The sequence below is a fragment of the Drosophila albomicans genome, unplaced genomic scaffold (genome assembly GCF_009650485.2).
Source record: "Drosophila albomicans strain 15112-1751.03 unplaced genomic scaffold, ASM965048v2 utg000353l_pilon, whole genome shotgun sequence".
In the NCBI taxonomy this organism is placed as follows: Eukaryota; Metazoa; Arthropoda; class Insecta; order Diptera; family Drosophilidae; genus Drosophila; species Drosophila albomicans.
In genome coordinates, this window is record NW_026263631.1 from 7501 (window position 1) to 20370 (window position 12870).

The 12870-nt window shown below is 38.5% G+C and overlaps 1 non-coding gene across 1 annotated transcript in view; it reads right to left on the bottom strand.

The window, feature by feature from the left end:
• LOC117577527 (small subunit ribosomal RNA) overlaps nucleotides 1-480 on the bottom strand; it is a 1997-nt gene extending 1517 nt beyond the window's left edge. The window contains exon 1 of the ribosomal RNA XR_004573278.1: nucleotides 1-480. This exon is cut by the window's left edge and continues 1517 nt beyond it. This is a non-coding gene — a ribosomal RNA (small subunit ribosomal RNA).
• Nucleotides 481-12870: the final 12390 nt, after the last annotated feature.

Sequence of the window (12870 nt, forward strand, 5' to 3'; positions counted from 1 at the left end):
TTTTTCGTCACTACCTCCCCGAGCTGGGAGTGGGTAATTTACGCGCCTGCTGCCTTCCTTAGATGTGGTAGCCGTTTCTCAGGCTCCCTCTCCGGAATCGAACCCTGATTCCCCGTTACCCGTTGCAACCATGGTAGTCCTAGATACTACCATCAAAAGTTGATAGGGCAGACATTTGAAAGATCTGTCGTCGGTACGAGACCATACGATCTGCATGTTATCTAGAGTTCAACCAGTGTAACGATCTTGCGATCGCTTGGTTTTAGCCTAATAAAAGCACACGTTCCAGAAGGTCCGTGTTTTAATTGCATGTATTAGCTCTAGAATTACCACAGTTATCCAAGTAACTGTTAACGATCTAAGGAACCATAACTGATATAATGAGCCTTTTGCGGTTTCACTATTAATTCGTGTGTACTTAGACATGCATGGCTTAATCTTTGAGACAAGCATATAACTACTGGCAGGATCAACCAGAATAATGTTCATTTCATTATGTAAATATATTTAAAATATAATTACATAAATCTTCAAATATGTAAAATACATGACAACTCACAAATATTTTTGAATAACAAACGATAATATTCAATAATTGTATATATATATATGTTATACTTGACATGTACTATACGAATGTGGCCATAATTAGATAGCATTCACGTTCGCTAGTTATAATTCACAATTGTTTATATAAATATATATACTTATATATAAAATATATATGCATATAATCGTTCAAAAATATCATTTTATTTCAACTTACTAAATATATTATATCACACATGCATATTTATAATTTAAATTCAATTAATTGAATAAAAAATTATTTTATTTTGATGACAAATTGATAATTTTATCTAATTCTGCATTTACGTGTAGACAATATTATATTAGTAAAAACCTCCGTCCACAATAGTGTCCTAGAGGATTTTTCAATTATTCACAAAATATTAATTCTTTAGCTACGAAACACCGTCTTCTTTTGAAAAAGACATTTAATACATTATATGCTTATATAATAGTAATAATTATATAACCATATAATAGTATCAATTTTTATATCGGATGAGACTAATAATTAATTAATAATAACATAATTATTACTTAATATGCAAACTGAAATATATGCATCCAATACATATATACGTGATGAGCACACACTGCCACCATGTATAGGTTTTTCAGTCGCGATCGAACTTTCGAAGTGAACAGACGTGCCTCCGTGTGTGCTCCGTGTGAGAACCATAGAAACCTATAAAAACATTACCGACAGAGACGGAATTTAGATTTCCCTGTGTGGGATCATAAATGCAACAAAGTGCGAATAATTTAGTGACAGTGACACTCTTAATATTGTGAAAAATCGAGTTTTTCCAATTGCAAAAATAACCACGTGCGTGGAAAATTTCCAAGCTTTTGAAGCTATCGAGCTTTAAAGCTTGATCACAAGCTGTTCGAACTTTACCCAAGTCGTGAGCCGCTGCGTGAAAAAGTTCCAAGCTTATAAGACTCTAAAGCTAAAAGCTCGGTATCAGCTTTTTAGCAAAGTCGCGAACATCACTCAAGACACGAACCATCGAAATAGCAAAAACATCAACGCTATCCAAGTCACGAACCATCGATATAGCAAGGACACAAACGCTGTGTCGGTGTCAGCTGTTTAGCAAAGTCGCAAACATCACCCAAGACACGAACCATTGAAATAGCAAAACATCAACGCTTGGCGCGAATTTCGAACTCCTTCAAAATTCGAATTCGCGTCAGTTTCTCACCATGAGCTGGCAAGCCCAGCCGCCTAGAAAGAAGGGCAACATCAAATATAAAAATAGTGACTCCAGCGACTCCGAGCCTGGAGAAATAAAGCGCAAGAATGCCAAAAAAAGCCGATAAGGAGGACAAGGCCAGCACCAGCGAGGCAGCCAGAGCTGCATTAATAAGCAGACTTAAAAATAACTCATTCGGAATCCTATCTGAGGACGATGATGAAACAGATTCTAGTGATGATTACGAAGAGACACCAGCTGCTCCTAAGACATCCAAAAAGCATGACCAAGAGGAAAAAAGCACCCAAGGAGATCAAGCCACCGCCAATCTTCATCCCGGATGTAACCAGCATCAAGGACCTATCCAAAGCCATCTCTGGCGCCTTAGGCAAAGATGTAGAGGTCACATACAAAGCCAGCCAGAATAACTTCATTCGAGTCATGACCCCCAACAAGGATGCCTTTACCAAACTAAAGACTTTCTTGAGCGATAGTAAAAATAGATTCCACACCTTTCAACCCCGAGATGAACGCGCCTACCGGGTGGTCATCAAAGGCCTCCACCACTCGACCGATTTGGAAGACATCAAAGAGGGACTCGGCCGCCACGGGCACAAGGTCAGGGATGTCCACAATCCCAATAAAAGGGGTACAAAGAAGCCTCTAAACCTCTTCTTCGTAAGTCTGGAGCCGGCCAAAAACAATAAGGAGGTATACCAGATCAAACGGATATGCAGCACCATGGTCACGGTTGAACCGCCGATCAAATTCAACGATGTCCCCCAATGCTACCGCTGCCAGGCCTTCGGGCATACCCAAAGATACTGCCACCTCGACCATCGTTGCGTCAAGTGTGGAGACGAGCACTCCACTGCTGAATGCAAAAAGAACGCCAGTGAACCGGCTTTCTGCCTTAACTGCAAGGGCCCACATGCGGCCTCATACAAAGGCTGTCCAGCTTACAAGAGAGCGAAGAGTGTTTTTGCCCCCAGGCAGGCAACCTCACGTTACCAGCCGCCCCACCTCAGCAAGATCGACCCCAACGCAAGCAGAATCGACCCAAATGTTAGCTATGCCAATACAGCAAGAAACGCTGCCCCACAAGATAACATCCTACATCCCAACGCCAACTTAATCCCACCAAGCAATTCCCTTGACGCGGCAATGGCCAGAATGGAGGCCATGTTTGAGCGCATGATGGAAAAGGTCATGAGTCAAATGACCCAAATGCTTGCTACCGTTTGCAAATCATTATGCAAACGGGATTAAACATAACGATCTGGAACGCTAACGGCCTGATTAAAAGCCGGCCAGAAGTGGAACACTTTATCCACACACACAACACAGACATACTCCTCATCTCCGAAACTCACTTCTCCAATAGATCATACATCCGACTTCACGGGTATGACATCATCCACGCTGACCACCCTAGCGGCAGAGCTCATGGCGGAGCGGCAATTATTATTAAAGCGGGCATAAAGTACAACGAGCTGAGTACCTTAGAGGAAGACTGGGTACAATGTGCCAAAGTCAATCTGCCCAGCCCACAAGGCGACCTTACAGTCGCCGCGGTCTACCTCCCCCCCAGACACAGAGTATCAGAAAGGCATTTTGATCTGCTGCTGAGCAGTCTGGGTAACAGATTTCTAATTGGGGGCGATTTCAACGCAAAGCACCGATGGTGGGGATGCCGAGTCAGCAACCCTAAAGGAAGCGCACTACTTAGGTGCATCCAGCGCAGGAGCATCGTATGCCACACCACAGGAGAGCCCACCTACTGGCCAACAGATCCGACCAAAATTCCCGACACCCTGGACATGGCCCTCTCCAAAGGATTTGATAGTGCCAAAGTCTCGTTGTCTTCTAACGCGGACCTTTTCTCCGACCACAGCGCAGTGGAACTGCGGCTGAACCTCCCTGCACTGAGAAAAGCTGCACATCCCAGGATGATCAAGAAGAGCACGAGACTGCAATCCTACAAAGCCTGGCTAACGGAAAATGTCAACCCAGTGCAAGATCTTACCACCACTGAGCAAGTGAACAACGCCATCGACGAGCTCACGCAACACATGCACAACGCAGCAGCACATGCTTCCCCAGAACCCCAATCTCTCCCAGACTACCAACGAGGTCCTACACCTTTGGTCTTCAGAGATCGCCTCGCTAGTAGCTGAGAAGAGACGGTTGCGACGAGTATGGTTCCTATCCAGAAATCCTAGAGATAAAAGGGTATTTAACAGAGCCGCAAAGCAGCTTAAGGATAAGCTCCTAAAGCTCAGGCAGAGCTCGTTTGAAGAGTTCCTGGCCAATGTTGAGCCTGGAGACCCACAGCACAACCTTTGGCAGGTCACTCGTCATATAAAACGACCTACTAAGAGAGTTGCTCCAGTCCAGCGTGCTAGTGGCGCCTGGTGCCGCACAGAGCAAGAACGAGCTGAAGCTTTTGTGGAGCACCTCAGCGAAGCCTTCAAGCCGATAATAAGATGCACCGACCTGGATATCTCAGCTACGCAACGTGCCCTACAACTATTAGATGAAAACACCAACAACAACCAAGAAGAGCTAGCTATGGTCTCGGTGGATGAGGTCAAACTTGAGATCGAGGGACTCAAGACGAATAAATCGCCGGGCGCTGATGGCATTGAAGCACTGGCTGTTAAGCTTCTTCCCCCTCCCTGCCTACAACTCCTCGCCAACATATACAGCAGGTGCTTTCAGCTAGGACATTTTCCAACCATCTGGAAACGAGCAGAGGTAATTCTTATACCCAAACCTGGCAAACCTGAAGCCAATCTTGGCTCTTATCGTCCGATAAGTTTGCTGTCGATACTCTCCAAAATACTCGAAAGAGTATTTTTGCGCAGAGTATTGCCAGTGCTGGAAGAAGCTGGGTTGATTCCGGATCACCAGTTTGGCTTCAGGCGTTCTCACTCCACCCCGGAACAATGCCACCGTTTAGTCAAAGTGATACTGGACGCATTCGAGGAGAAGAACTACTGCTGCGCCGTAATGCTTGACGTGAAGCAAGCTTTCGACAGAGTCTGGCACCCAGGGCTACTGCTTAAGCTTAAGAGAAACCTGCCTCAACCCCATTACGCATTTCTGCAATCTTACCTCGACAACAGAAGCTTTTATGTCAGATGCGGAGATGCGCGATCTACCACAAAAGGTATCGAAGCCGGGTGTACCACAAGGTAGCGTCCTAGGCCCTCTATTGTACACGTTGTACACAGCGGACATGCCTACATTTTTCAACGAGAACCTATTGGTTGCCACATACGCCGATGACACAGCCTTCCTTGCCACAGCAGGAACCCCAGAGGATGCGTCGGAAATTATTCAAAATCAGCTAAACACCATCGAGCCCTGGCTGCGGAGGTGGAACATCTCGGTAAACCCTGAGAAGTCCACGCAAACCACATTTGCACTCCGCAACGGCAATTGCCCGCCTGTCAGTCTCAATGGGGAATATATTCCCGAAAATCCCACGCCCAAATACCTGGGCATGACGCTTGACAGGCGGTTAACATGGCGCACACACATCCTAAGGAAGAGAAAGCAGGCTGAAGAGAGGCTGAAGCAATTCCAATGGCTCATTGGAAGACGCTCGAAGCTTAAAAGCAAACTTAAACTGCTTGTCTACAAAACCATCATTAAGCCAATCTGGACTTATGGCATCCAGCTGTGGGGCACTGCCTGCAAATCAAACTGCAGGAACATCCAAAGGCTGCAGAACAAGGCTCTGAGAATGGTCTCGAACGCTCATCCTTACCATGACAACAGCACCATCCACGAGGTACTCAGGGTTCCCTGGGTAGAAGATGAAATTCGAAAAAGTGAGCACGAATTACATCAATAGGCTCCATAACCACCCAAACACATTGGCCATCAACATCTTGGACAACAGCCAAACCGTCAGAAGACTTAAAAGAAAACACCCCTCGACCTGCCCATGGAGGATGATGATTAGCCCTCCAGAACCCTACCAACCATCTCTTGTGAGAATTTAATCGACAAGGCTGGCTCAAAAAATTTAATTATTGTCCGTACCGACAGATTTTAAATAAATAATTATTGACGAAAAAAAAAAAAAAAAAAAAAAAAAAAATGTATAGGTTTTGTGACACGTTTTCTACAATGCTCTATTTTATTTAGTATTACCATCTAACGTATCTTTTTGTTGCACTAATTTAATAATACAACAGTAAAACTTCATTATTTTTAACTTTTTTAATCATATTGCCTTCTATATGATTATTTTCATATATTATTTATATATGACTTATGCCGGCAAGACTCACTCCATATACATAGTCATATATATTTCACTTGTGAAATTTTTCTCATATGACATGCCTGCTCGACATCACCACCCCTATATAGGTTTTGTGACACGTTTTCTACAACCAGCTCATTTTTACTAAGGTATACCACCTAATGTATCTTTATGTTGCACTAATTTAATAATGCAACAGTAAAACTTCATTATTTTTAACTTTTTTAATCATATTGCCTTCTATATGATTATTTTCATATATTATTTTATATATGACTTATGCCGGCAAGACTCACTCCATATACATAGTCATATATATTTCACTTGTGAAATTTTTCTCATATGACATGCCTGCTCGACATCACCACCCCTATATAGGTTTTGTGACACGTTTTCTACAACCAGCTCATTTTACTAAGGTATACCACCTAATGTATCTTTATGTTGCACTAATTTAATAATGCAACAGTAAAACTTCATTATTTTTAACTTTTTTTAATCATATTGCCTTCTATATGATTATTTTCATATATTATTTATATATGACTTATGCCGGCATGACACTCCATATAAAATAGTCATATATATTTCACTTGTGTGAAATTTTTCTCATATGACATGCCTGCCCGACCTCACCACCCCTATATAGGTTTTGTGACACGTTTTCTACAATGCTCTTATTTTATTTAGTATTACCATCTAACGTATCTTTTGTTGCACTAAATTTAATAATACAACAGTAAAACTTCATTATTTTTAACTTTTTTAATCATATTGCCTTCTATATGATTATTTTCATATATTATTTATATATGACTTATGCCGGCAAGACTCACTCCATATACATAGTCATATATATTTCACTTGTGAAATTTTTCTCATATGACATGCCTGCTCGACATCACCACCCCTATATAGGTTTTGTGACACGTTTTCTACAACCAGCTCATTTTACTAAGGTATACCACCTAATGTATCTTTATGTTGCACTAATTTAATAATGCAACAGTAAAACTTCATTATTTTTTAACTTTTTTAATCATATTGCCTTCTATATGATTATTTTCATATATTATTTTATATATGACTTATGCCGGCATGACACTCCATATAAATAGTCATATATATTTCACTTGTGAAATTTTTCTCATATGACATGCCTGCCCGACCTCACCACCCCTATATAGGTTTTGTGACACGTTTTCTACAATGCTCTTATTTTAATTTAGTATACCATCTAACGTATCTTTTTGTTGCACTAATTTAATAATACAACAGTAAAACTTCATTATTTTTTAACTTTTTAATCATATTGCCTTCTATATGATTATTTTCATATATTATTTATATATGACTTATGCCGGTAGACTCACTCCATATACATAGTCATATATATTTCACAAGTGTGAAATTTTTCTCATATGACATGCCTGCTCGACATCACCACCTCTATATAGGTTTTGTGACACGTTTTCTACAACCAGCTCATTTTACTAAGGTATACCACCTAATGTATCTTTATGTTGCACTAATTTAATAATGCAACAGTAAAACTTCATTATTTTTAACTTTTTTAATCATATTGCCTTCTATATGATTATTTCAATATATTATTTATATATGACTTATGCCGGCATTACACTCCATATAAATAGTCATATATATTTCACTTGTGAAATTTTTCTCATATGACATGCCTGCCCGACCTCACCACCCCTATATAGGTTTTGTGACACGTTTTCTACAATGCTCTCATTTTTATTTAGTATTACCATCTAACGTATCTTTTGTTGCACTAATTTAATAATGTTGAAACTTCATTTTTCAAAGTTTTTTATCATATCTCGGTATGAACCTTTTCATCATATGGCTATATTCACTAAAAATTCACCAAGACTCACTCCATATACATTTTTCTATAGTTAAACTTCAAAATTTTCTCATATTTACAAAACTGCTCGACATCATATATAAAAAGGTTTTGTGAACAATTTTCATATGTTGATACCAGCTCATTTTACTAAGTATACCACCTAATGTAGATCTTTATCATATGCACTAGTTCAATAAAACAGTCACCAAGTCCATTTTTTAACTTTTTTCTCAAGCCTTAAATTCAAAATTTTTATCTCATTTATATTAATAAACTGTATAACAATGATAATATACAAGTTTTTCTTATTTTCATATGTGTGAAAATTTTTGTCAAATATGAACTCATGCCTCGGTAGAACTCTATATCATATGGCTGAAGTTCAATAAAAAATTCACCAAGTCCAAAAAATCTTTATGTGGCACTTTTTTCTCAAGTTAATTCAAAATCTTAATTCATTATTATTAAAAAACTGTATAAAATGATATGTAAAAAGTTTTTTCTTCAATTTTTCATATGTTGAAATTTTTTGTCAAAGTTGAACTCATATCTCGGTAGAACCTCATATCATATGGCTGCAGTTCAATAAAAAATTCACCAAGTCCAAAAAATTTTTTTTCTCAAGTTAAATTCAAAATCTTATCTCATTATATTAATAAACTGTATAAAATGATATTTAAAAAGTTTTTTCTTCAATTTTCATATGTTGAAAATTTTTTGTCAAAGTTGAACTCATATCTCGGTAGAACCTCATATCATATGGCTGCAGTTCAATAAAAAAATTCACCAAGTCCAAAAATCTTTTTCTCAAGTTAAATTCAAAATCTTATCTCATTATATTAATAAACAGTATAAAATGCTATTAAAAAGTTTTTTCTTCAATTTTCATATGTTGAAATTTTTTGTCAAAGTTGAACTCATATCTCATGTCTTAAATTTGTGCCACTAATATGATGCTGTTCTTTGCTAAAAAATTCATAATTGTGTAAAAAAATAAATGCATACTTAAAATACGCAAGTATTCTCTCATATAGATACATACATAAATGTATAATATGATATTTATATCATCATATTTTCAATTTTCGCCACTAATATGATGGCGTCCATCTGGCTACCAAATTCATGTCAATTGCGTACCAAATAAATGTATATTTAAAATACACTATTTTTACACATAGATATACCATGCATATTAATTTTCGCCACTATAAAATGGCGTCATTCTGGCTACCAAATAGTTTATATAAACTCACGCTTACTAAATAAATGCATATTTTAAAATATACAAGTATTTTGTGACATAAGATATACTATGCATATTCTTAATTTTCGCCACTAATATAATGGCGTTCTTTTGCTACCAAAAATAAATATATATAACCACGCATAATAAATAAATGCATATATAAAAATACGCAAGTATTTTAGATACACATAGATATACTATATGCATATTCTTAATTTTCGCCACTAATATAATGGCGTTCCTTTTGCTACCAAAATTCATATAAACCAACGCATAAATATGTGCATATTTAAAATATGCAAGTATTTGTATACATAGATATACTATGCATATTCTTAAATTTTCGCCACTAATATGATGGCGTTCCTTCTTGCTACCAAATAAATATATATAACTAACGCATACTAAATAAATGCATATTTAAAATACGCAAGTATTTTGTACACACATATATACCTTTGCATATTCTTAATTTTCGCCACTAATATGATGGCGTTCCTTTTGCTACCAAATAAATATATATAACCAACGCATTATAAATAAATGCATATATAAAATACGCAAGTATTTTTGTACACATAGATATACTATGCATATTCTTAATTTTCGCCACTAATATAATGGCGTTCCTTTTTGCTACCAAATAAATATATATAACCAACGCATAATAAATAAATGCATATATAAAATATGCAAGTATTTTGTATACATAGATATACTTACTATGCATATTATTAATTTTCGCCACTAATATAATGGCGTTCCTTTTGCTACCGAAATAATATAAATAACTAACGCATACTAAATAAATGCATATTAAAATACGCAAGTATTTTGTACACATAGTTATACCTTTGCATATTCTTATTTTCGCCACTAATATGATGACGTTCCTTTTGCTACCAAATAAATATATATAACCAACGCATTATAATAAATGCATATATAAAATACGCAAGTATTTTGTACAACATAGATATACTATGCATATTCTTAATTTTCGCCACTAATATAATGGCGTTCCTTTTGCTACCAAATAAAATATATATAACCAACGCATAATAAATAAATGCATATATAAAATATGCAAGTATTTTGTATACATAGATATACTTACTATGCATATTATTAATTTTCGCCACTAATATAATGGCGTTCCTTTTGCTACCAATAAATATATATAACTAACGCATACTAAATAAATGCATATTTAAAATACACAAGTATATTTTGTACACATAGATATATTATTTATTATATATATATATATATATTTATATATTATATAATTTTCTTCTTATATGCGTAATTGTATAACACATAATTAATAATTATGCATACAATTTTGCATATTTATATATATAAATATATATATAATATTTTTTATATATGCCTTAAACATATATATTTTATCGAATCGTCAAGCAAAGGATAAGCTTCAGTGGATCGCAGTATGGCAGCTGCTCAACACTTACAACACCTTGCCTGTTATAAAAGTCGTTTACAATTGATTCAAGGCTTTGTCATTGTATTAAATAATGTTTTAATATATAACTAGCGCGGCACCAGGTGATCGAAGATCCTCCCAATTTACTATGTTATATGTAACATTGGCATCACATCCATCGTCGTCTATTAAATGAATAATAAACTTTTAATGGTTTAGAAGCCATACAATGCAAATTGCCCCTTATTTATCATTGCAGTCCAGCACGGATACGACCTTAGAGGCGTTCAGGCATAATCCAACGGACGTAGCGTCATACCACTGTTCGCTCGAACAAGTATTGTGCCATTGGTCCGTACCTGCGGTTCCTCTCGTACTACGCAGGAATGCTGTCGCAACAACGTTTTGTCATTAGTAGGGTAAAACTAACCTGTCTCACGACGGTCTAAACCCAGCTCACGTTCCCTTGCATGGGTGAACAATCCAACGCTTGGTGAATTTTGCTTCACAATGATAGGAGAGAGCCGACATCGAAGGATCAAAAAGCGACGTCGCTATGAACGCTTGGCCGCCACAAGCCAGTTATCCCTATGGTAACTTTCTGACACCTCTTGTTAAAAACTCTTTTAACCAAAAGGATCGATAGGCCGAGCTTTTGCTGTCCCTGTGTGTACTGAACACCGAGATCAAGTCAGCATTTGCCCTTTTGCTCTATGTGTGGTTTCTGTCCGCACTGAGCTGGCCTTGGACACCTCCGTTATTATTTGAGAGATGTACCGCCCCAGTCAAACTCCCTACCTGGCAATGTCCTTGAATTGGATCATACCTGAGTAATTGGAGTTATACCAATTTTTAATTTAAGAACACATAAATGCACTCTCTCATTAATGAATTTGTTTGCGATTATATAACAAACTCGTGATACTTGATCAAGAAGCTTGCATCAAAACCCAATACCATAAGATATAATAAATATATCCGTATAATGGCCTAGGAAATGATACACGTTCCTTTAAATCAAGTAAAGTAAGGAAACAATAAGAGTAGTGGTATTCATTGTCGATACTAAACCGAAATTAATATCTCCCACTTATTCTACACCTCTTATGTCTCCTTACACTGCCAGATTAGAGTCAAGCTCAAAAGGGTCTTCTTTCCCCGTAATTATTCAAGCTCGTTCCTTGCTGTGGTTTCGCTAGATAGTAGATAGGGACATATAAGATTCCCAGTGTTTACGTGTGCACCTGTCACAAGTGACTATCACACGGTGCCGAGCACAGGCATCAATTTAACGCGTGATCAGCGGCCCCTTAGAAGACTCAACCGCAGGTATCCACTGAAGCACCGCTGTTGGGCTGGGTAACTTCTCCTGTGTGGGGAGCGAGGCCCACTAAAACCTCTTCGATCTGTTGGTTATCGCAACGGTTGTATTACGCAAACTCCCAGTGAGCACTCCGCTCTCTCCCCATTTGGATGTAAACCACAGCACCACGATGCTCCGAAGGGCCACAACCGTGCCAGAACGACAAAAGTCCGCGCACCTGGCTCCGTGGTACCAGTAAACCTCCGTCAGCGTTTCGTACACCACAAGGTACTACCAATTTAAACTCCAAACAGTTAGCGTTGGTGACGCACCTCGAAATCGCTTCGTACGATAAGTGGAGGTCCACTGTGGTGAAATTGTAAGACCCGTCATCCACACGGGTGAGTCAGTTTTAGCTATAAGCTCGGGACGACGGCCCAGCTACCCCGTTTAGTCGTCTCGTACGACAAAACAGGGTGCACTGGTGGAATTCTAGAGACCGCCAACCACACGGTGAGCCCAGTTTACTTCAGCTCGGACTGACAGCCAACAAGGAAATTATCCCTTTAGTCGCCTCATACGACAAGCAGGTGATAAGCTATGGAGGAATTCTAAGACCGCCAACCACACGGGTGAGACAGTTTTAGCCATCAGCTCGGCTGACCGGCCCATTCCGTCCGCCTCTGGTTACAACAAATTTGCCCCCCGACGCCTTGCGACACGGCATCGGCAAACGTTTTGCAATAGCTTGCATCCTCGTCCTGTGTCGCACCGCTCCAGAAACCTCCAGACGCCATGCAGGTAATTTTCGATCCCAAGTCCATCGAGGCTGACGCAAATCTTCATATATGGGGCATACTACACAGAAGTGAGCCGGGCATCTTCGCTATCCGCACCGCATAGGACATGCAGGCGGTTCCGGGGTTAGACGTTCTCAATGCAGAAATGCATTC